Source organism: Pieris brassicae, chromosome 10 (assembly GCF_905147105.1).
Source record: "Pieris brassicae chromosome 10, ilPieBrab1.1, whole genome shotgun sequence".
Lineage (NCBI taxonomy): Eukaryota > Metazoa > Arthropoda > Insecta > Lepidoptera > Pieridae > Pieris > Pieris brassicae.
The window spans coordinates 8,354,334-8,380,102 of NC_059674.1; the positions used below are offsets into that span (position 1 = coordinate 8,354,334).

The 25,769-nt window shown below is 33.6% G+C and overlaps 1 long non-coding RNA gene across 1 annotated transcript; it reads left to right on the forward strand.

Annotated features, from left to right (window-relative positions):
- The first annotated feature begins 23,071 nt into the window (after positions 1–23,071).
- On the forward strand, positions 23,072–25,516 carry LOC123715410. The gene is made up of 3 exons (XR_006754425.1): positions 23,072–23,170; positions 24,581–24,777; positions 25,457–25,516. It is a non-coding gene; the product is annotated as an uncharacterized LOC123715410 (long non-coding RNA).
- The last annotated feature ends 253 nt before the right edge of the window (positions 25,517–25,769 follow it).

Sequence of the window (25,769 nt, forward strand, 5' to 3'; positions counted from 1 at the left end):
CGAAAACCAAGATTTATTTCATTTTCCCGTTTTAATTTTTTGTCTTTACGTCACTCTATATATGAAATATCGCGTTAATTATGATGAGTACGTGTTCCACCGTGGCACCAGTGCTGCAAAAACGTCTCGAAGGATAAATTATATATTTGACAGCGTTGTCACAAAAGAAAACACAGTGCGTTTTTGGTTCCAACGTTTACATTCTGGAAATTTCACCATGTTGAATAAGCCCCGTGGACGGCCGGAGACCAAAGTTTATAATGAAGAATTGAAGGCTATTGTGGAAGCGGACCCACCGCAAACCCAGTTAGCAGCAGGATGCGGTGTTAGGGAAACAAATCGACTAACACGCGTCGACTGCTGCTTTACATTACTCAACCGGCACAATATCACAATGGCTGAACCCAGCTGAACCAGCCGAATCTTGCCCCAAGCGAAAACGTTACTTGTGGGCTGTGGTGGTGTAGTGCCGGGTTCATTCACTATAACTTTCTTAAATCTGGTCAGATGATTACGGCAGATGTCTATTGTCAGCAACCAAGAACAACCAAGGCTGGTCAATCGCTATAGGCCACTGCTGCTTCACGACAACGCTAGACCACATATTGTACAACAGATTGCTACCAAATAGTAGAAGCTTCAATTGGAATGTCTAAGACATCCACGATACTCCCGGGACCTTGCTCCAACAGAATACCATATTTTTCGAAATTTGGAGTTCAAACCATTAAAGTATCGGCTGAAAAAATCCGTTCCAGCCAACACTGATAGTATTTTTTTGGGATATTCTTAAAATTGTAACAATAGGATGAGATGATGATGTTAGGTATCCTTTTTTGTGGTGCTGAAAACTAATTAATATGCTTAAGATGTCTGTCTCCCACAATCATTTCACAATCATTACGGCTTGTTAGTTGTCAGGTTTTAGTAAATATAAACTCTTAATTGGAAATTATAAACAAAACAAGTAACCTAATATGTACTATGTAATATAATTTGATACGAAAGATTAAGAACTTCTTCACATTATTCATATTTTATAAATATAATATATAAATAAGTTATTATTGGCAAGGCATTTTTTTTTCTTTACGGATATTTATTCACTAAATTACATTGTTTTCCTTTGAATTTAAACTAGGGAGGAACCTCTCATACGTTTATTGTTGTTAGTCAATAAAATTTTGGTCAAATAAAATAGTAAATATTATGTTTACAATTATGAAAATTTTCACCATTAACACTTTTTATAAATAAAATGGGTTAATAATAGACAACAATATATTTGGTAACTCTGCTACAAACTTCCTTCACTTACCAAGACGTAAAATATTATTGCTTAACATAATGCATTGAGATTTTAAAAATGAAGTAACGAAGGGGGACGGGACGAAGGGTCCGCTGTTAGTGGAATGAGTTGCAAGTTGAAATTACGGGTTATCAGAATGCCAAGGCTGTTATCGACGGCAAATCTTATCTTATAGCCGAATCATGTAGTAGTATTAGATATGTAGTAAGCGATTTTTTTTGTTTCAGTTTAGTAGGAGTATTTTTATTTCAGTAATACAAAAGATGACCTTTTAGCAAACCTTATAGTAAAGTAAAACTTGCATATAACCTCAAAATGTTGTAAACACTTTTATATTTAAAGCCATATTGTTGTGACTGTATATTTCTCGGCATACAATATGCTGAAGTGGTTGAGTAGTGCTTAAAGTTTTGTTTCGCAAAAGCGGGCTCCGGCGAAGTATTAAGCGGTGGGAATCTGCTAAAAACATGTAAGCCATTAAAACTCGTTAAAACTGAAATCCTCACGGAACTTGTGAAAGGTTTCGAGCGCCAAAAAATTACCGCACTATTTCAGTCCGAAAACACGTCCTATTTTAAGACTCTTGACTTATTTCTCCTCAAATAGCTTAATATAACTTAAACAGACATATTTAATAAGGCGCCCTTAGACTCAATTCTCCGAAACCAAATATTATGTCCGCGGCGGTCAAATAGCGCTTTTTAAATACATAATAGTAATTATCAAACAAAAATGTTACAAAAGGTACATAATATGCTCTATGTACCTTAAGAATATTCAGGACCTATTATTACCAAGTTTCGTATTTATTTCGTAGCTACAAGCTTAACTCTATATAATTTCAGACCATTTTTTTACTTATATAACTTTATAATGGGCTTGACATGGTGATCAGAGATTAATCAGTCAAAGATTTTTTGTATAGAATTATTGATAGTAATAATGACAGTTCATAACATCAATTGTAATTAGTTTTATTATGTATATATACGGATACACGTTCCTGTAAGGGGGCACTGGGGTTGTTTTGGGAGTGGGGCTAATTATCGCGTAATTAGCGTCGTGTAGCGCCTCATTACTGACGCATACATTATATCGAAATCACTGCCTCTCCCTCCTGAACGAGAAACACTCATTACTCGCGTTATCGTGCTAAACTGAGATTTTCCCTTTTCAAGTGTAAATATTTTACAATATATATCGTTTCAGATCAGTTTTATCAGCAAGTAGTCTTTTAACAAGCTATTCGGATTAATTTTAGTAGCCATCTGTGTATTGAAGACCTGTGATATCAACTTACATATTAACGTAATTGTAATAAAAATGTCCTATTTTCCATAAAAAGATCCAATAAACAAATAAACCACCAACATTTTTATTTCATTTACATTGTTTTGTAGGGTAATATGTAGTAAGACTAACTACACAAAAAAATATTAATTTACACAAATGGTTTTTCCATTTATGGAATTGTAAACCGTTCGGAATTTCTAAATACCCTACAAATTAGCTAGTTAAACCAGAGACTCGCAAAGCTTTGTTTCGAAACTCCGCCTCTTTACTAATTAATGTACAGCACCGGGTCGCAGCGTTTATATTATTACATTTAGGGATTAACTTAGATTCGACTTCCCAACCGATTAGCATAACAATCATTGGAAAATGAACCTACCTTTACTGCTTTAAATATTCTATAGCTTTAGTTTTTTCGAAGGATTTTTTATTCTCGTATCTCGTTATTGTGTAATATAGGAATCGATCAATTAAAATAGCTGGAAATTGGGCAAAAAGTAGAGCGTAAGCCATTGTAATGCAGCTGATATTTTTTAAGGACAATAAATGATAATGTTTTTCTAGCAAACCCCACGCCGAGCGTAAAGCGAATACGAAAATCGTATCCCATATATCTTTTTGCTATGTGTATGAGAAATCACTAGTCATGATGAAATTTTATGATATAAATGTATATTATTTACATATATTTATATATGTTTACGGGATGATTTTAATACTTTAATGATTAGACACATCATTTCATTTTTAACAATTCAAATATTCTACCAAAATTTATTTATTTGATCCTGTGTTTAAGATCAGGCTATCTAGAGATTGAGAATATTAGGTCCCTACATATGAAATTGGCATTTTGTATGGGAGAAACAAAAAGTCGAATATTTCTAAATATAATATTTTAATTAATCAAAGTATGAACCATTGTTTTCTATGCACTTTTGCCATCTCATAGGTAGTTCATTGATCCCTTTACTAAAAAAACCAGTCGGACGGGAATCAATAAAATCTGTGAAGGCGATTTGGACTGCCCCATCCGAGTTAAATATTTTCCCTTGCAAGAAGTTGTCCAAATTTCGAAAAAAAATGGTAATCTGTTGGAGCAAGGCCCGGGGAGTACGGAGGATGCCTTAGATATTCCAATTGAAGCTCTTCTAATTTGGTAGCCGTCTGTTGTACAGTGTGTGGTCTAGCGTTGTCGTGAAGTAGCAGTGGCGTGGAGCGATTAACCAGCCATGGTTTGCAATTGCTGACAATAGACATCAGCCGTAATAGTCTGGCCAGATTTGAGAAAACTGCAATGAACAATACCGGCACTAGTCCACCAAACGCTTACAAGTAACTTTTTTGGGGTTAATTTTCGCTTGGGGCAGGATTTGGCTGGCTGGCCAGGATCTAACCATTGCGCTGAGCGCTTCCGATTATCGTAAAGAATTCATTTTTCATCACAGGTAATGATTCGGTTTAAAATATCTTCATTATTGTGCCGGTTCTGTAATGTAACCCAGCAGTCGACGCGCGTTTGCCGGTTTGCTTCAGTCAATTCGTGAGGTAAGCTTTTTAATCTTCCCAATTTGCTTCAAGTGAATTAAAACAGTTTTATCACTAACACCGCAGCCTGCAGCTAACTCGGACGTGGTTTGCGATGGATCCGCTTCCACAATAGCCTTCAATACTTCATTATCAAATTGGGTCTCACGCCGTCCACGGGGTTTGTTCTGCAGATCGAAATTTCCAGAACGAAAACGTTGGAACCAAAAACAAACTGTGTTTTCTTTTGCAACATGACCGCCATACACATCTTCACCCTTCGAGTCATTTCCGCAGCACTAGTGCCACAGCGGAACTCGTACTCGTAAATAATGCGATAGTTTAAGTTTTCCATTTTGTAAAATGAGTGACGCAAACAGAAAAAAACAGAAGAAAAAAAAACAAATGAATGACGGTCATCAAAGCACAAATCGATGAGTATATAGCTGTACAAATTTGAATTTGAAATTCCTAACCAAAGAGGAGGTATTTGAGGTCAAAGTGGCCAGTACGACAAAACGCCAATTTCATTTGTAAGGACCTAATATATATGTAGCGTCTACCTACATATGAATACAAAAGAGATAAGGCACGTACTGACAGATCGTAGATCATTTCTTACGAGTATCAAGTATCCTTTAGTTTATTGTTATTTTGTAGGCGGCTACAACTTTTTTCTGACTATATGATGGTATAAATCACCTAACAGTTGCTCATTTACCTCAATACTACAAAAAACGTTGGTCTTTTGAAAGCAAGGTGTAATTATGTCATGTAATTATCTGGCAAATGTCGTCTAAACTTAACTAGTTACCGTACAGGATATTTTGTTAGGGGATTGGTATCTTAGATAGGGCTGTCACGTACACAATTGATGACGATAATCTCCCTTGTTTAATTATAACTATCTGATTTGAGTATAATTAAGCCTTTAAATAACTACTAGAAACTAAATTAAGGCAATACATTTTTATAAATAATATGTCAGAGCGATGGCGTAACGGTTAGCTGTATATTTATATGTCACAGAGCTTATAAATTAATAGGGTATAAGCCAAATCAGTTTTAAACTGTTAACTAACAGATAAATCAATGGCTATTTATAAGTACAAAATTATGGGGGGTCAAACCAATCAAAATTCATTTATTCATGTTAGCATTTTGTGCACTTATGAATATCGGTATTTTTTTAAAATTACAAATTAAGTTGACATTTAGTACTTTGATTTGAATTATGATTTATGATAATACTTACAATATTTGCAATAAATAAGTATGAAATGAGAAGTTACATTCCATTATCATGCTTGATCTAAAAGTTATTTTAAGTTACAAAAATGTTCCATATATAATTAAATAAATGTATTGAAACAACATAAACCAATGTGCTAGCTACCCTAGCTCATTCTCATCAACGAAGCTCTGAATAACGCTATCGATCGTTACCTCGGAGCCCGCTCTACGCTTTCGTAGCTCGCTGCGATACGAGATGCGTTATAGCGAGATGCTACTAACAGTCCGTCGAGTAGCAATTATCACGTTGACATTATAATTCGATGACAAAATATAAATGGACGGTCTTATTGCTGAGAGCAATTTCTTCAAGAATACGTAAATATTTACATTACTAATCTTACTAGAAGTGACTGTGAATATCCCCGCTGAATTTTGCACTAAATATTTCACGGCCTTAGCTGATGTATTAAAGTCTTTTAAACTCTCCTCCCTTCTCCTTCCCGTTTCTCTCTCTCATCTAGGATACGAATATAGAAAATATAATTTGATACAATATCTTAATTACCTATTTAACTTATCAACCATCTTTAGTTTTATAAGTTGGTTGATAAGTTAAACTAAGTTTATTACAGAGATATCACAATAATACATAGGGTATGTAAAATTCTTTAGAATTTGAAGTAAACTGGTCAGTATAAAGCTTTTTGATTTCTCTTAAATGGTGTCAAAATTACTTCAAAGAAGCTTGAATAGTTAATACCAGTGTTTGTTCACGAGGCAACTCCTGGAGCGCTAAGAGGAGGCCAAGGGGGAGAGGGGGATATAGAGGGTCGCTATATCCGTGTCAAGGACACTTCGTTTTTAACTTATTCTTTCTTTCCCTCGGTTAATTTGACTTCTTAAGAACTCTCGCCGTGTTGGTTTTATATTAGCATTTTGACTTTAACCAATGAATACTGTTTATAAACTTCAAATACGTTATTTGACTAATATTTAAAATGATAAATGTAAAATTAATTTTGGTTGTCTTAACACGCAAATCTAGATTGCTTTGAAAATAAAGTGTAGGTGAACACGCCTAGAATATAATTTTCTTGTGTATTTTCTCATATCGTGTTCTACCGTATAAAGGATATTATGGCCTTTAATCATCTTCATACATCGCGCTCCACTGATATTTCACGAACATGTTTTTCTTCTATCTTCACAACACGATACATTGAGCTATACTCAACAGACAAAAGTGAACTGTAATGAAGATATACAGAGTACAGTTTCAATTGCTACGATCTGAATTCCCACGCAAAAGGTATATTTTAAAATTCTCTGTTTCGAAAATATGGGTACAAACTTGTGAAAAGGTCGTTCGTTTAATATTTTATTTTGTTTCTATTTTCCTAATAGTTCATGTATTTTTTTGCTAAAGCATCATTGAAACTATTTTTGGCTTTGCATAATTTTATCTTTTCATAACATATTCTTTTATAAAATATATATGTTCAATCACAAATTTGGAAAACGGAATTGAATTGAATTTCATTTCCCGAGATCACTTGAGTAATAAAACGAAAGCTTTTGTATTTCCTGATTTTACATAAAGTCGTAGATAGTATATCGTTAGTACAGTTACTGTAAGCATGTCTATAGTCAAAGTTAAATTTGTACCGTTTTCTACAATTTTAACTTTTTGTATAAAAATGCGAAAGTTATTACCAAATAATTGGATCAGGTATTCGAATGTAGGACAAAGGAAATGGTTTTCTTACAATCCGGTTTGAATTTTAAATGAAAGCAATAAAGGGAATAGTGTGTCGGCGCGAGCACGGCCACTATTTGCAAATCAAACGTGCGATCGCTTTTTGCCATTACACAGAGTTGAGCATTTTTCCTATTTTCTATACGTATGGTATTTCGTTGCCTACGTTTCTAAAACACGAATATTTAAAGGACTCATATTTCCTTTAATAAATTAAAATATTTTGTTTGAAAAATTTGTCTAAACACCAAAAAAACAATTTTATGTTTGACAAGCAACTGCAAATATTAACACAACTATAGTTGTATTAAAAATATTAATAATTATTAAAATCAACACTTAGAATATTCTCGCGGTTTGAAAAGATTCTCAGACCTTTGCTATCTTTTTCAGTTTCAGTTATCTTATTATGGTCTATTTTTTAATAAATTATCCTATTTATCTAAACTTAACATCAACAGCAGAAATCATTCTACTTTCACCAACCCGATACCATCCATACGACCATAAGAAGTTTAATAAAACCGAATACAAACTATTAGGTCCTTACATATGAAATTGGCGTTTTGTATGGGACGAACAAAAAGTCGAATATTTTTAAATATAATATATTTAATTAATCAAAGTATGAACCATTGTTTTCTATGCACTTTTGCCATCTCATAGGTAGTTCATTGATCCCTTTACTAAAAAACCAGTCGGACGGGAATCAATAAAATCCGTGAAGGCGATTTGGACTGACCCATCAGAGTTAATTTTTTTCCCTTGCTAGAAGTTGTCCAAATTTCGAAAAAAAATGGTAATCTGTTGGAGCAAGGTCCGGGGAGTACGGAGGATATCTTAGACATTCCAATTGAAGCTCTTCTAATTTTGTAGCCGTCTGTTGTGCAGTGTGTGGTCTAGCGTTGTCGTGAAGTAGCAGTGGCGTGGAGCGGTTGACCAGCCTAGGTTGTTTAGTCGCTTGCTTTTCCATCATGGTTTGCAATTGCTGACATTAGACATCAGCCGTAATAGTCTGGCCAGATTTGAGAAAACTGCAATGAACAATATCGGCACTAGTCCACCAAACGCTTACAAGTAACTTTTTTGGGGTAAATTTTCGCTTGGGGCAGGATTTGGCTGGCTGGCCAGGATCTAACCATTGCGCTGAGCGCTTCCGATTATCGTAAAGAATCCATTTTTTATCACAGGTAATGATTCGGTTTAAAATACCTTCATTATTGTGCGGTTCAGTAATGTAACGCAGCAGTCGACGCGCGTTTGCCGGTTTGCTTCAGTCAATTCGTGAGGCTTTTTACCTTTCAAGCTTTTTAATCTTCCCAATTTGCTTTAAGTGAATTAAAACAGTTTTATCACTAACACCGCAGCCTGCAGCTAACTCGGACGTGGTTTGCGATGGATCCGCTTCCACAATAGCCTTCAATACTTCATTATCAACTTGGGTCTCAGGCCGTTCACGGGGCTTGTTCTGCAGGTCGAAATTTCCAGAACGAAAACATTGGAACCAAAAACGAACTGTGTTTTCTTTTGCAACATCACCGCCATACACATCATTCACCCTTCGAGTCGTTTCCGCAGCACTAGTGCCACGGCGGAACTCGTACTCGTAAATAATGCGATACTTTAAGTTTTCCATTTTGTAAAAGTGAGTGACGCAAACAGAAAAAAACAGAAGAAAAAAACAAATGAATGACGGTCATCGAAGCACAAATACATGAGTAAATAGCTGGACAAATTTGAATTTGAAATTCCTAACCAAAGAGGAGATATTTGAGGTCAAAGTGGCCAGTAGACAAAACGCCAATTTCATATGTAAGGACCTAATATATTCCGTATTAAAAAAAAACAATCCCCATAGCAACGAGTTACAAAATCAAAATTTGTATATTTTGTTCGTTTAAAACGTCAGATTCACTGACGCTTAGCGGAATAATGAATAATTTTATAAAGTTTTGAGTAGATTCACGCCCGTATGATTACAAAGTGAATTTGAGTTAATTTTTTCAATAATATACGTGCAGATTTTGATTCAATTGGTTAAATGCGATTGTAATATTTTATTTTATAAAACGCAAAGGAAACTAGATAAATAAAATAGTTATTGTGTGTCGATTGGCATACGAATACGATACCATGTGGTTAAGATCATGTTTTAATAAGAAATAGTTTTCGGTAATATATATATATAAAATAGATGCAAGTAATTAGCCACATCTATTATTTACAGAATAAGGAACAGAAGTGAAGTCAAGATGAATGTGTGCAGTTGTCTCGACGGAGTTAGGTGCGGTCGTAAGAGGTTTATTGCTCGTGTCGTAAACCAGGCGCCCCTCGCCGTCCAGTGTCGCTCGCCTTTTATACTGCGCTCGCAATGACTCGAAAGAAAGATATAATATAAGCGTTTGAAAAAGATACGATGATCGGTATAAAATAAATTTAAACAACAGTAACATTTAAAAGAATATTTTTTGAAGCATTACTGTGCAAGAAAATATCGCTGATGAGATTTCTAGGCTGCCCGTTATTTTACTTCAGAATTTTGATGATTTTCAACTCTATTTAAAACTAACATAGAAACAGAAATAATATAGTATTACTGAGTTATGCCATTTTATTGACCAACACTCAGATGCTGACGATGAGATGATTTAAATGAAATGAAGGACGGAAAGTTTATACATACCAGTTTTTCTCGTCCATTTTCGTACACTTACTACACTTTATGTCATCACTCGCGAATGTTGGGAACATTACCTTACCATTTTGCCGTATTCCAAGTGAACCTGGGATTACGCTTTTAGTTTTTATGGTTTCTGTCCTTACGAGATTTAAGTACCTGAAGAAATTATTTATGATCACTATAAATATAATATATTATACAATAACATTATAAAGATATACATTTCATTACACTTAAACAAGGATATTTGTGTTTACTCATTTTACATTTCGATGTTTCATTTAAATGACTTAAGTTACAAAAAGTTTTATTCGAATGGTGTAAATGTATAAAATCATTTTGTGTATTCTTTTTGTATTGTAACACTGATACTGTAATACATATTTGACATTAAATTAACAATTAACATCCAGCAATGATTTATTTGTGGGGAAATTTATTAATATCGGAAAGTTGATTAAAGCCCGTAGCGCCGAGCTTATCGCCCGTAGCCGTCGTTGCCAGCTATCGCAGCAAATATCGATAATGATACTATTACAGTTTTACCCATTTATTGGAACTTATCCTATGTTAAAAGATATCTGAAAAGTAATCCATATTATTTTTAAATACAGAGTTTCAGAGAATATTTAATATGCAAATGTTTAAGCATTGAGTCCCCTTCTACGTTTAAAGGACCACTTTAGAAGGATGACATTTTCTTATCTTGTTAATACCAAGATAAAAACGTATTATGGTAAAATATATCAAATAAATCCTCACAGTAATAAATCTATACAATAGTTAGAACAAAAGCGATAAATGCAGTATTTTGTTAAAATGCATTTGATTTGTAAAGATTTTGCTGAAAGACTGCTGTTCCTCGTAGACGTAGTGGGATTAGATGCTGAGCTGAATAAATAAACGCCGCCGTGTACATGCAGACAATATTTACCTATGTAGAGCTTAGATTTGTATATCTCGAGAGAAAACGTTATAAATGCTACCTGGCTACGAGGCCGTAACCCGTACCTCGTAGCAGCTCTGAAAGGTTATTGTAAATCGGCAAGTTTGCTCATTGTATTTGCTACGAAACTCTAGCGGATCTTATTAAACATTCAATCCTTTTAGTACTTGCTAAACTTGTTGTTTTAAAAGTTTTCCTTGTTTATTTTTAATTAATTTTAATTTGATTTACTTTGCAACGACCACCGTATTTAGCTCGAAATATAGCTATATTTCGAGCTAAATACGGTGGTTATATAATAAACTGTTGTCGAGATCTAGCAAAAGTATCTATAATTATAGACCAAGCCTTTGTGATTTAGCAGCTTTATCAGCAGTCTTCACAATAAAATTAAGATCACCGTGTTGGAACCGAGTATATATTATAAATTTAAAAAAATCATAGACAACTTTCGTACAATAAAATTCAGTTATAATGCTAAAAATTTTATACAAGGCGGTATGCAAACATTAATAGTCTCATGAAAATTTAACGCTCGTATAAATTTCTCCCGCTCGGAGCCAGCTCTAATGCAGCAGTAAAAACTGCTTTATTTTTTTATTGAATCTGCATAAATATATCCCATTTTAAACATATACTTTCTTTGTCTGGTTTGAATTACAAGTAAGACCAACTACCAGTGCACAAATTTGTGAGTTTTAATTGAAAAGAGTTGTGTAATGTATAATTTAAGACGAGTTAATGCATTTTGTTCCAATGACACTTCATGTAGGCATTTGCGTTGAGGCATACCTGAAGTAATGAAATATATTGCACTTTTAAATACATATGAAAAACAATTAAGGCAATAAAACTAATATTTTAACAAAAGAAGCATGTTTTTTATATTTAAAAATAAAAGGTATTCATTCTGGTTATGACCAACCCTGACTCGCCTGTCTACCATATGCCGCCAACGAATTATATCACATTTTGGCCGTACAATGCGCAGAGGCGATGAAAACTTGGAGAAACTTATCGTGGTTGGTAACCAGGAAGGCAAAAGATAAACGATGTTTACCAACCAGATGGACCGATTAAGTGAAAGAACTGATCATCCTGACAACTGCACACTGTAAGAAGAGAGGCGCTGGACAGAAACAGATTGTCAGCCCCCGATGTTTACTTGCCTCTGAAATCTGAAGGTCGTGGTAGCTCATGTGAACTACGGGCTGAATAATTTTCTGAATATGGTGATATTTTCATTCACCTTTAGAGAAAGTTATAATTTCTTAAGTAGAAAGTCCGTTGATATCCAGCAGCTGGGGTTTCACCTAAATGAGTCTGATGATTGCACACTTCGCTACTATGCATAGTCGAAAACCAACCATGACTGCCCTTTTCGGGTGTCCTGAAGGCTTGATTGCCCTCCTCCATTATATATTTAAAAACACCAATGAGAACGTCGATACATACGATTTAACACAGGTTTGTCGTTCAAGGTGTCAGATTAAAATGTCAGCCGGCAGTCGGAGACCCGCAGGAACTCATTGTGAATGCACCGGAACCGGCCCGCTTTTGTTATTCAATTTAACATTTCCTTTGTTTTTACCTTTCAGTTGTTTTCTCCTTTCATTTCAAGTCTCTTCATAAGTTGTGATTGAATAATATAAAAAAGCTCACCGTTGTTTTATATTATCGTCCTAGGAAGAAATTAGAGCCACTCATGGCCATGTCTAATACCCTTTTAGAATCCCTATTAAATGTGCCAAAACTTGTAATACAGGGTCACTTTTCCGTACAGTTTTTTAACAGTGTGGTCCGAAGTAAACAAGAAGTTATGATTTGAGAAATTTTTATTTCGTAAAACTTAATATTATCTTCAATACACCCAGTAAACTACCATACATAGCATGTCTAATGCAAGGACTCATCAGTACCAATCTAGTGGATATTATGAAAAAGATACAGGATATAGATTTTTTCGAATTTTAATAAGAATTAGTAAATCAAGAAAATTTTCTTTTAAAAACACAAAATAAATTATAACTCTGCAGGGGTCGAGTTTAAGGACCTCCCGAAGAACATTTTTTTGCAGTTGATGACCCCATTGTAGCCTTAGTTGCGTTTGATCCACGACTTTTTGGCCACTCTGTATATAAGTTCTAAGTTTACATTTTACGAGTAGTGCATATAGCATAACCTGGCTTCAATGTTTACTGATTTTAATTACTTCCATAATAAATACTGAGCAGTTTGGCATAAACTATGAATAATAAATGATTATTCTTAATAGTTGCTATTTATCAATCTACGTCACGCCGTATCACGTGTCACGGACCGAAGAGTGTCACGTATTTATAGTAGTACGGTCACTTGGCTCACCGCACAAACGCGATGTTTGCCGACTGAACGCCCTCGCTAAAATACCTCGTGTGACATGCCCGCGGGAAATGTCATGTTACTGTAGCGTTATTTAATAAAACGGCAGTCGAAGAGCTCTATCCATCACGATAAAACGAATAATAAATATTTTTATCCAAATAATACTGCACTGTAAAATAATGTACTCTTTTGTCTCTCCGTCAATTTGCGTTTTCACTACGATGAAAAGGTATAATATAGGAACACACAAGTAATTGTACAATAATTTAGTTAGTAAGATAATTTCTAGATAAAGGAGGTAAATTAAATATTAAATTTAACACATAACAACAATAACGTAACGTAACAACTTAATGTTTTTGCCTTAAGTTAATTACCACTCAGAATGTGCGTTCTGTGAAAAGCGTTAAATTGACTAAGCCTGGAATGAAAAGTCTTTGAGCGGAGGTTCAAGGGAATTTGAAAACCACGTCATCCGCACGACTCGTTTGTAACAGGCGTGACGCGTGACACGGTAAAGCCGGATACGGTACGTCTATTTGCAAGTCAATTTTATATTTTGTAAACTGAAATTTTTATGTTTTTATTAAAAAGAACTAAATCAATATTTGAAGTAAATTCTTTCGTCTCTAAAAAATAGTATTTACGGCTTAGTTAAATGGTCCAATAAATTAGAGGGTTAATATACAGTGACACCTAGTATCTTCTTATATAATAATATTTATTTATATAAATAAAACGAAGAGTTTACGTTCGCACTTAAGTCGACAGAGGACGCGGCGGTGCTCGAGCGACGCTTACTTCACTCCTCTCATTCATTTAGTTTCAGATTAAAATAAAATTTTAAAAACATGAGCTTGAAAATAAATATTTAAAAACCCGAATGCGGGTAGTTACTTTATAAAGTGTTATTAATTAACTAATTTCAAACAATTATCGGAGAGAATCGGTTATGAAATGAATATCAAAGTACTTTGTAGTATAATTTCATTTTCAATTAATATTTCCAGTTTAAATAGATACAGAAGACACATAACATTGATTAAGACTCGGGTTCTGAAAATATACCAACGTTTTTCTTAAAAATGTATGTGGTACTATACTAAGCAACAGTTGCCTTGCCATTCTGTAACTCACTCTTTAAATTCTCACAGTGGATTCCCTTTTTAAATCACTCGTGAAGGTGTCACGTTACATTTCGGCATTCTGATAAACAATAATTGTGACAAAAGCGCCGCGCAAGTGAGTTTACATTTGAAACTAATATTCGACGCTCAAAACACTTACGCTCGGTTACATACGCTTTTTTCCAATACCCAAGAAATTGCTATATAGATAGATAGAAATACATGAACTAAGGTAAACAATTCGATTATTTATAGCTATAAAAATAACATTTTCTTAGAACAAATTTTTCGATGCATTCTTGATCATGTCTTGTCTCCAGCATATATAAGAGATAAGTCGAGAGAAAAAACTATAAAACTATTATTAAACCTCAAAATTATCAAGAATATCTCATATTTTTCGTAAGTTTTTGTAAAATATTAGTATTTTTATGAGATATGCATTGCTATATATATATATATATATGCTACCTTTGAAGAAGCATATTACATTTGTATCAATTACAAAGCAAGACTGGATAAAGAAAGCACAAAAGACATTTTTAAATTATTAAATTCAAAATTCAAATTCAATATTTCGACTATTCTTCAATTTATAATAAATAATCTCTCTCTCTCTTCAATCGGCAGCTCATGTCTGAGCGTCGTGGTCAGCAACGAAGCATCTAGAGCGGACTATCTGCTTCCATCGGTTTCTGTCCAGCGCCTCTCTTACGATAGTGTACAGTTTTGAGGACAATGAGTCTTTCACTTGATCGGTCTATCTGGTTGGTGAACGGTGACGTGATCTTTTACCTTCTGTGTAACCAACTACAATCAGTTTCTCCATATTCTCATCACATCTGCGCATCGTATTGCCGAAATAAGATACGATTCGCTATAGGCATATGGTAGACAGGCGAGTCCGTGTGCGGAGTTGAGTTAGGATCGATGTATTGGTACGCTTTGAGTTCCGCCGTGGCCGTGGAAAAGCTAGCGGCTAACCTAAAAACAACCTAGGCTGGTCAATCGCTCCACGCCACTGCTACTTTACGACAACGCTACACCACACACTGCACAACAGACCAGGCTACCAAATTAGAAGAGCTTCAATTGGAATGTCTAAGACATCCTCCGTACTCCCCGGACCTTGCTCCAACAGATTACCATTTTTTTCGAAATTTGGACAACTTCTTGCAAGGGAAAAAATTTAACTCTGATGGGGCAGTCCAAATCGCCTTCACAGATTTTATTGATTCCCGTCCGACTGTTTTTTTTAGTAAAGGGATTAATGAACTACATATGAGATGGCAAAAGTGCCTAGAAAACAATGGTTCATACTTTGATTAATGAAATATTCGACATTTTGTTCCTCCCATACAAAACGCCAATTTCATATGTAAGGACCTAATAAAGGATATCACAGCCCAATTTAGTTTTTTATGTTTTTAATAATATAAATATTGATATAACATTAAGGTTTTTGATAAAAACATTATTCTGTTTTACACAAGTATATAAGGTTTTTTGATTTTATCAACTAATTAAATATACATTTGTCTACAAAAAAGTAGGTGCTATTGATTTGCTCTATGTGAGGCTGAGTTTGCATTAGTTTTAATTATACTTAAGTTTGAGTTTGAGTTACTGAAACTTATTATGTAGTGTGGTTACTACAATCATTAAAATAAAGTTGTTATTTTAATGTTCTTTTCGCCCAAAATGTTTACAATGTTCTCGAAGAAATATTCTGTAAGTTAAATTGGCTTAAATATAAATAGCGAGAAAGTGACTCATCTAAGATTCGCGAACGACATTGTGTTATTTGCCACTATACTATAATACGACAGAAGAATTACAACAAATGCTCTTAGAACTGAATAGAATAGTAGTAAAGCTAGTAAAGGAGTTCGACTCTTAATGAACATCCAAAAAACAATAGCTAGTAAAGAAGTTGGACTCTTAATGAACATCCAAAAAACTAAAGCCGTCACCAATGGTAGGCAAAGGTAATGACAAAGTAATAAAAAAAAATGAGAACCACAATTATTATGCATTAGAATATCTATATTCAACTAATATCCAATCATGATTCAACACCAAAGGTAATAGACTGAAGAAATGGAAATGCATGGAAGAGATATTGGCCCCTAAAAGAAGTTATGAAATATAGCCGACAAGCATGCACATCAAAAATAAAAACTTTTCAACATATGCATCCTTACATTCTCACATACGGTTGTCAAACATGGGTACTTAATGAAGCACAATCTGAAAGATTAAGCGTAACCCATGCAAAGAAGTGTTATAAAGAAAAGAAAAATTGACAAAATAAGTAACAAGAATTTAAGAGATAAAACAGGTTGCTGACGTTACATATAAAATAACAATTAAAATGGAAATGGGCTAGGCGGTGGACATATGGACATACCATAGGAGGAGCAGATAAATGGAGCGCAATTGGAACACTATGGCAACCATGGCCATAAAATAAACAGAGGTAGGCAATTTAAAAGGTGGGCCGATGTAATCATGGAAATGGCTGGAAGGACCTGGGAAGATTGGGAAACAATAAGGAAAAATGGAGGTCAATGGGGGAGGCCTTTACCCTCAGGCACACAGTATCGGTAATCGTAGATTAAGAAAAACACTAACTATAATCTATATATTTTGTATTCTGATATAGGCTAATTTCTGCTTGGAAACAACGTAAATTATGGCATATTTAACTAGTTTGATTAGGATAAACTTAAGTGTAGGCAACACTGAAAATGTTTAGAAAATGAAAAACGTCTTAATGTAGAAAGTTGCCAATACTTTAATGGTTTTTCGTAGTAATCTGTGTTCCTCTCTCCACATCGTCGCATTCGGTGGAACCACTGAGAAAAGCAGTGGGCGTATTCTTCCTTAGGGGTCTCTTCTATGGCATTTTCGTGCGCTTTCACCGCATCTTCAGGGCTCGTAAAGCAAATACCACAAAAATTTAATCTTTAGTTCTTGGGAATAAATTAAAGTCGTAGGACGCCAGGTCAGGAATGTATGGTGGATGACTCACCGACACCTGCCATAGTTAAATATTCAACAATCCATTTTGAGGAGTGCGCTGAAGCATTGTCGTGGTGAAAGAGGAGGCTGCTTCGAGGGCGCTACTGTCGAATTTATTCCAAGACAACAGGCAAACAGTGATTGACATACCAGTCTGCAGTAGCTGTCCTTCCACCAAAGAAAGAGGCAATCATTAAAATAGAAACACCCACTGAGCTGATTGTCTTTTGGCTTCGGGTTCGTAGAAATATATCAAATACAGATGTTAAATACAGCATTTGAGTCACCGCTGTTGAATGATCTCACAGTTGGCGACACTAGTCCATGCGAAGGTGTTTCTGGTCGTCGGTTAAAGTATGGGGAGTCCATCTGGTGCAAGCTTCCTGAGGCCTAAACGTTCGAGTAATATTTTTTGAACTTGACTCTTACCAATGCCTAGGCTTGCCCGTATCTACTGATAGGTCACTCTCTTATCTTCCTCTATGCGTCACTGATGCTATCTTAAGTAGTCGCTGTTAAAGGACGTCCCTCACGCGGATCATCATTGAGATTGCTACGTCCACGCTTACACTCGTTAAACCAATTGTAAATAGTGGCACGAGATGGGGCTTCATTAAGAAATGCTAATCGCAGCCATAGCTTTGTTGTTGATTAAGCAATACAATGAAAGTCGTAATAAATCATTGACCGAAAATTTTCTCGCGTTAGGTTCATTTTCACGTGTAACAAGAGTTTTAGATTTGCCGCCAATTCTCAAAAACAAATGACAAATTAATGCTAAAATTAAAATTCGAAAAAGTTTTCATTAGCAATGTTTCGAACTGGCCAATTCTAAACATTTTCAGTGTAACCCAGGTAGTATATTAGTGTACTTCTTGACTTGAAATTGTATCAAGTGCTGGAACTAAAACTTCTGCTGGTATATCTACAAATTATAATCCTTACAAATATTTTGCATAACAGCTGTGGCAATAATAATAGCTTGAACTTTAACTAGTGGTAAATACAATGTTAAAGCGACATTTCCATACTCCAAATATTCTGAAAAAGACAAATATTTTAACCTTACATCATGTTTCATTTGGGTCACATATCTTGCAACTTTTTGACATAGTATAATTATTAATACTCTAAATTATATTATATATTTACCTCTCTATAGTATTCCTATTCTTAATGTGTACTTCATCATATCTCTGGTCAGCCAGAGAAATGGTGTTAATAAATATGGTATATTTGAGTAAGCACTATTAACAACCATCCAGTGATTTCTCAGTAGACCTGTATGATATTAAGCTATAAACAAATATACCTGTTAATTTAGTTGGCACATTTATCAAGTTCTACCTTATCAATCAATTTGAATTAACTTGTAGAACTGAGTTTACAAAAGTTGTTGCATCATGAGCGGCACCAGGCCATGGGGCACAACATTAATAAATTTTATTTCTGCATCACACACAGCCTGTACATTTAAAGAGAAATATCCTTTTCAATTACGATATTATTCACCAATTACGTCACCTAAAGAAAATAATGCTGCTTATTATTATTACAACTTCATATCTATAATGTACAATGTTAAATAATATATAAATTACTTACATGATGATTGAATTGGTAAATGAGTGCAATCAATGGCAACAATTCTAGGAAATCCAGCAATTTCATGTAATTTTTCTGTACTCTGTTGGTGTATAAAAACATACTCGTAAGCTAGCTTATCAATTGCAGATGATATATCACCAACAACTTCACTATCCCAATCGGGTAGCATTAAAACTTCCAAATCACTATCACGAGAACTGGAGGACGACGAAAATGAACACATTTTACTAATGAATATAAAGTTGGATGATCGTAATACCGATCCATAAGCCATAACCCTGAAAATTTCTCCGATAGCTATCCGGAATTGATTTGGCCAATCTGAGCAACTGTCAAAATGGACATATACGTTATTGGCATGTGTAAACACTAATTTTCATAGAGACGGCAATCTTCAATCTCTGATCGGTCCTGTAAAGGATTGGTTGAAAAAATAGTTTGGTAACTCAATCTATGATATGAATATTGGTATGCTTTTCTGTAGAAATGGATTGAATTGTCGATGTAAGTAGGCTAAAATTGGATTGAGATTGAATATTAGTTTTGGCCGTAAGTAAAATACCTTAAAAACATGTTCGATTATATAATAAATAAGCTAAATATTATATTAATTTTTATGATAACATGGCTCACATACACAGTATTTGATTCAGTAGACCCAAACATCTAAATCCTAGTACAATTATTTATTAATAAAACAAATCCATGGCTAAGACCCATGGTATGGATGGGTATGTTTAGTGTTAAACTGTAGTCAGCAGCAATGTCTACCTGTTAAATATTGTTTTCTTCTATAGATCTATAAAATAAGTTGTCGCAATGCCAATTTCAACATTTAAAATCAACGTTTATTGATCACTTGAAATGGTACCAATTTGAGCAATTGAAAGGCTATATAATATGTTGGATCCAACATACCTAACATGATTATTATACTTGTTTTCTTAACAATTCAATTAAATTTGACTCGATCAATTTAAATTAATATTTTTTTTAATATTTCATGATGTATAAACAAGTATTCATTTTATTCTTACCTTTGAGTTTCTTTGAAGTTAGGAAACCTAAAAATGTATTTGACCAATAACCAACATATGACTTCAAATTTGCCATCAAACGAACAAACTTTGTTAACTACTTTTCTGGACCCTGCTTATGTGCCTACATGATTAATATAAATGTATTGATGTTTTAATTTAGATTAGTATTGTACCAACATTCATATTAAATAGTCGTGTCTTGAAGAGCCTTTCATTACAATACTCAGTACCTTATAAAGACACGAATACCAAATAAGGTACACGTATTCCTATTTTTTAGCTATGATAGTTATTATATTTCTAAAATTGGTTTAATATAATTCCGTTTTTACGAATGTTCAACAATTCATAGAGAATATAAATTTTTGGTGTTTGTCCTCTGAATAACTTAAAAAGGTTGAAATAGTAGTTTCATGCCATCTCAACAGCACCAACACTTACCCTTACACAAATGAATAAATAAATAAACACTAGTTTGCCTTCTTTATTTTATAATTACCTACCTATTTTTATATAATTACTCTAACAAAATATTTTATGAAAACATTAGTAACATTTTGAAAATTTAAGATATCTATCCATCCTGTTTGTTCCTTAGACCATTCGCTGAGAGAAGCAATTTTAGCTGATACTGAAATGATAATCTTTTTGTTAAGATAGGTATCCCATGTTTAGTGCTAAAACATAATTACTATTTTAGAGTTGTCTGTCCGTCACAAACATTTCACAAACACCACGGCTTGTCAGTTATCGGGTTAAAGTAACTAACTACTCTTGATCGGAAGTTATAAACAAAACACGTAACCTTAGATGTACAAGTTCATTTATTAGAACTTTAAGTGGCCCCTTTGCCAGTACAACACGTACAATCAATATCAATATCATCGTCACAATTTTCATAATTGGCAAGACTTTTTTTATATTAACACTACATTAAATAAGTATGTTTATCTATTTTGAATTTAAACTAGGTCCCCATAACATGTTTTATTTACATTCCATTCAATAATCAATAAAAAAAAACATTAAATATTTGGTTTATAATATGAAAATTTTGAGGATCAACTCTTTTTAGACAACAACTCACTTAGTAATTCAGCTCCCAACTTCCTTCACTTACGAAAGAGAAAAACGAAATTGCTTAACATAAAGCCATGAGATTCCAAAAATGAAGTGTGGTACGAGTTGAAATCACGGATTATGAGAATGCAAAGGACGGTAATCTATTTTTTTTTCGAAAGTAGGTCATTTTTTAATACTTTGTTCCATAGTTCATTAAAATTCTACGTTACGTTAACTATAACAATACGTCAAGAGAACGTAACAAGTTTATTACGGGATTAAATAATCCCATCGGTGTATGTCTGTGTGTGTATTGTATGCCTTTATCACTGACTCATCAATCTCACAGTGATAACGCGACGTAACGCCACAGAGGGGATTTTTCTATAAAAGTTTTTCTATTTTCGCGTAGCATTCTCGTTTTTCACAGAGATGAAAATAGTTCGAACGACAAGCAGTATACACACAAGAACACTTAATAATGTTGCGGTAGAGACTGACAGGAGTCACAAGAGTAAGGTTATATGGTTCGTAAGGGTTTAGTGTTTTTTCTATTAAAGTAATGTTAAGATTATGTAATGATAGGATTAATAATTTAAGAAAAAAAATTAAAAATATTTGACATATATTGAATAATACATTATCTAGGTCATGAAACGAGTTTACTAAATTCTAGCAAAATTTTATAGAGCCTTTTTATATGTAAAAATTGCATAAAAATGTAAAAATATGCTAATGTACCGGTACGATGAGAAGGCACAAGTTTCTAAATCAGTTTTGTGACTTATATCGGAAAAGTGAACGTCTTTTTAACTGGTAATAAGATTTTCTAGGCAATAGAGGATCGCCGTTTTTGCAGCCCCCTCATGAAGCGTTATTGCGGCCGTAGTACTATATATCTATATGGCATGTAATCCGAAAGTCTATGATTCTATTCGTAGCAAAGTTAAAAACGTTTCGTAGATACTAGAAGACATTATACAAAAACTAAGATTGAACACGCTTGTCACTGCAGAATTAATAAAAGCTCGTCGCGCAGAACGCTATTCGGAGACATAGTTTGTAACATAGTTTTTAAACTAAGTACGTAGGAACTATCTAGAGCAAGTAAATATTAACTAAATATTTTTCTAAAAGCTTGATAAATATTCCGCAAAAGTATCTTTGCATTCACCTTAATGTGACATAACTAAATTTTAATTTAAAAATTTAAAAACTTGTCAAAGAAACACTAACACTACGAAATATTCACACTCATTAATTGCCTTTCCCTACAATCACGTTTTTTTACAAAAATATTAAATTTAATTGCTGACAGCTAAGACAAGTGCACCAAATAAAATTAAAGATCTATGCTCACTGACACTTTGAACGCCTTTTGAAAAACATTTTCCGGACCACGGACTGGAGTTTTGACGAGTATGTTGACTTGTCATTTATTTGTAGCATTCGTCGTTCCAGGTGGAAAGTAGGTAGTTCAAAAATCTAAAACTACTAACGAAACGTTTTATGCTTTAAAACGCTTTAATAATTGCAAGATTTTATCACACAGTATATCGATAATTACTCTTCTACATCTAATTAAAATAATGCAATAGCGTTTCAATTCTTGTAGGGCCATCACCATCTTAGCCTTAGATTAATTGTTTTTTGTAAGCAAATGTGGTGATGAGTCCAATCAAATCGATAGATAAGCGAAAGCAAACCGCAATAACTCATTAGATAACCAGTCCGTGTCTTGCAAATATGGTCACTTAAATATTACTAAAATCTTCAATCAAATTAATAAATTATTACCAAAAACAATCTGTCGTGGGTGGAGCGAGGGAACTAATTGGAAGGCAGTTTCCCAACTTCAACAAACGCTATGTTAATATTTCGCGTAAAATAATTGAATTTAACAAGCTTTGCTTCCAATTAATTCAGAGCCTTAACAAACCTTATTGTACGAAATATACTTTTTAGAAAGAAAAAAACACATAATGTCATTATGTCTACCTCGGCTTATAAAATAATGACGCTAATTACATCTTCATATAATTTTAACATTTATTTTTATATATTCGAGTGTTAAGATTATATTATATACTGTGATTAACACGTAATTAACTATTTAAGAAATTAAAAATAAACCTTCGTTTCTCGTACGACCGAGTGGATGATACACGTAAACCTAGAAACTATAACACTACCTATAGGTGAGAAAAATATTCACAATATATTATTGTAATGTATTTTGTCAAAGTTATAAAATATAGCCAGTCACCGAAACACAGACACTCCACAAAATTTCACATTCTGTGTTAAACAAAGTGAATAGTACACCTCGAACTTATTATTACATATGTAGGGTAGAACAGAGTGATTATGAGCAGTACGTCTGATACAATGAGCCTGTTACTTACACTTACGGTTTATGATATTTTTTGAGACAGAAACAGTTTCATATACTGATGATAAAAATAAGTTGTAACGTTTTTATAGCTATTGTGTTTATGTGCAACAAATACTTAGACCTACTAAAAGTAAATACGAATAAATCTTATGAAAATGCATTTACTTTCAGTAGTTACTTTTACAGTATGTTGTAACTTGAGAACACGTCATGCTTTATTTCTTTATTGTACTAAATAATCATCGAAACCGAATTTTTCTAATACACGTCAATTATTTACGAAACAAAATAATTTACGTCGATTTTGATACATTAAGCAATTGCTATGTTTAAGCATTGGTGTTCAGATTTCATTTGAACATTACTGGGACAATTGATGACCTATTTTTTTATGTTTTCAAACCACCCCGCCGTTTCCCACGATTCTAATTGTCCAAGTTCCAACACAGCTCGGTGTGAAATACTCTAATATTAAATCTCATTATAAGGGCTTAATTACTTTATTCTTGATGAAGCCCTGCTTGACCTAACTTTTAACTTAAAACGTAGCAGTTAAGATAAAAATGTGATTTATAACTATTACTTGGAAATTTGTAAAAATAACGCACGTTAATGTAGTTACGTAAATATATATTGTACATTAAACATAATCCCTTGAAAATATAAATAAATTAAATAAAGACTTTAGGATTGTGAAAGTTTTAATGATTTCCATCATAAACTCTTTGATAAGATTTTCGGCTTTATTATAACGAGTATAGTATAAGTTATAAAGATTAACTTAAGTATAGTAATGAAATTTAATTGTTGTCTTAAGAAAGTTGAATTTATAAATGCTATATGTAGTGGGATGTAGCAACACAAGAAGCAGCTTTTAAAAAATCAATATAACATAGGAATCCCAACCATATTGCCTGATTCATAAATTGTATTTTCCGTTCGTTACTTTTTCTAGTACTTGTTAATACGCCTGGCTATATAATTATGCAATTATTATATTTATTGGAACTGAACTTTTATGATAATACCAATTTTAAATATCTAGTTCAATAAATGAAATATAAATGTTGATTGCTCTTTAATGTAAAACTTTTTCTTGTACATATGTTTCATAATAATATATACTAAATCAGCCTAATTTTACCGTTTTTGAAAAAAATATTAATATTAAATTTATGTTACATAATGCACTGCTTATGGCTTGTATGCGCAGGTTCTACGACATTCCGAGGCATCAACCAACATATTTTAAGACATCACTACTTTGAAATTATGAAATCAACTGAAATACTTAAATATCCGCTCATAGACTTGGATTATATTCGTTAATAATTAGTAAATGGACGACTACATCGAGTTTGGAGTGCGAGTTAATGTCCGCGAATAATTCATAGGCCGTGGCATGAATATGTAAGTGGCGTTGTTTGTAAAACTGTGCGTATGTTTGGACATACGTTGACCTGACATGTGCAATTGCTGCTAGTGCTCCAGACTGCTTTCCAATGAAATAAATACCGATTGACTAAAGCACTAGTCAATGTCTATTTATGTATTAATACTATTTTCATTCAACACTATTTTCAAATGTCATTTAACTGCGACTGTGTTGCGCACTTGTGACTGCGAAAGAGGCTTTCATTGAAAGACACGCTTTATACTAATAAAGGACTCATTATTAAATAAAAATAAAATAAAATCATATTAAGTTTCTTTGATGTTATTTTCTATAACAAAACATTCTAGGCAACAGGGCCTATTAAATGTCAGGTACGTTTAACACAATAAATAATTATACTGTGATTATAAACAATTATATATTCTAAGGATTTAACGAGAAAACACAAAATAAAAGTTATTTGGATGTCTCGCTAACGAAGCTTCGCCCGGGGCCGACGCACTGCCACAATCACCCAACGCTACAACTCTCGTAGTATCGCTCGTAACGAGTACATTCGTTAACTTCTGTTTATTTATCAACCGCCTACTGAATGCTAGTGTGCTCTGCCGATAAGCTATCATAGCTTCTGAAACGAAGTTGGATTATTGTTCCACAATTTAAGAATTATACGGTGCTTATGTCTTCTTTCAGACACCAGGTCCAGCATCTTTCCTACACACGGTCAAGATCGTTCGTGGACTAGCGGGAGGAATTGTTTAAGATTTTTTATAAAGGTACTTTTAAGTATTTCTCAATATTTTTTTCAATAATGGCTAATCCTAACAGTTAACGTAAATAAATAAATCTAGATGGAATGAAGCTTTAAAAACAAATCCTACATTTCCATCATTTTAAGATGGGATATCTCGTTACAATCATTTATGTGTAGATCTTAAGCTCCGGTAAATCAACCGGCATTCGTCTCATAAATACGCGATCATTCTTCCGTTCTCTGTTAAATTTA